Source organism: Charadrius vociferus, unplaced genomic scaffold (genome assembly GCF_000708025.1).
Source record: "Charadrius vociferus isolate BGI_N301 unplaced genomic scaffold, ASM70802v2 scaffold593, whole genome shotgun sequence".
Taxonomy (NCBI): Eukaryota; Metazoa; Chordata; class Aves; order Charadriiformes; family Charadriidae; genus Charadrius; species Charadrius vociferus.
The window spans coordinates 2,257,482-2,258,262 of NW_009647739.1; positions in this window are offsets into that span (position 1 = coordinate 2,257,482).

A 781-nucleotide genomic window follows, 5' to 3' on the forward strand; every position below is an offset into this window, starting at 1 on the left:
CTGCAGGGCTCCACGGGGCTCAGCGAGTCTCTGTGGAGCTCTGTGGGGCTCCATAGGGCTCAGAGGGGCTCCCTGGGCCTCAGCAGGGCTCTATGGGGCTCAGCATGGCTCTGTGGGGCTCTGTGGGGCTCAGCAAGGCTCGGTGGGGGTCCGTGGGGCAGACCGGCACATCACCAGCACGTGGGTCACACACAGATTGAATAATAGTAACACCAATAGCACCAAGTCAGTGTTGGCATCGAGCTCGTGGTCTTCAAAGCCCGTAGAGAATATTAATAACTAATTAAGATCAGCGAGATGAAAGGAGCCGGATCAAACACGTTTCTCACCTAGCTCCATCCCAAACCACGCGAGGAGCCCGCGGCTCCCCGAGGGACCACGGATGCCCCCCAGGATTTCTGCTGGGAGAGGAAATATCCTGGTTTGTGCTGGGGAGGGGGATGCGCTCGGGCAGGGCGGGTGGCGAGGAAACGAACCGAAAAGCCCCAAATATTTCGAGCAAGCCCAATCCCCTCCAAATGGAGCGAGAAGGTCTCTCGTCCCTTCACCGTCACTTGGTTTCCCTCCGGCAGGGTGGGAGCCAAGGGGCCGCAGAGCACGTGGGTCGGGGTGCCACGGCCACCCGCAGCCCGTCACGCTCCGGTGACATGAGCTAAAACCTGCCTTAAGACGCTGGCAGGGATGCCGGGAAGGAGCAGGCGGGGAGGGAAGGAGGGAGGGCGAAGCGGGAGCGGAGCACGCCGGGAGCCGCAGCGCCGGTGGGGTCTCCCAGCTGCCTTTG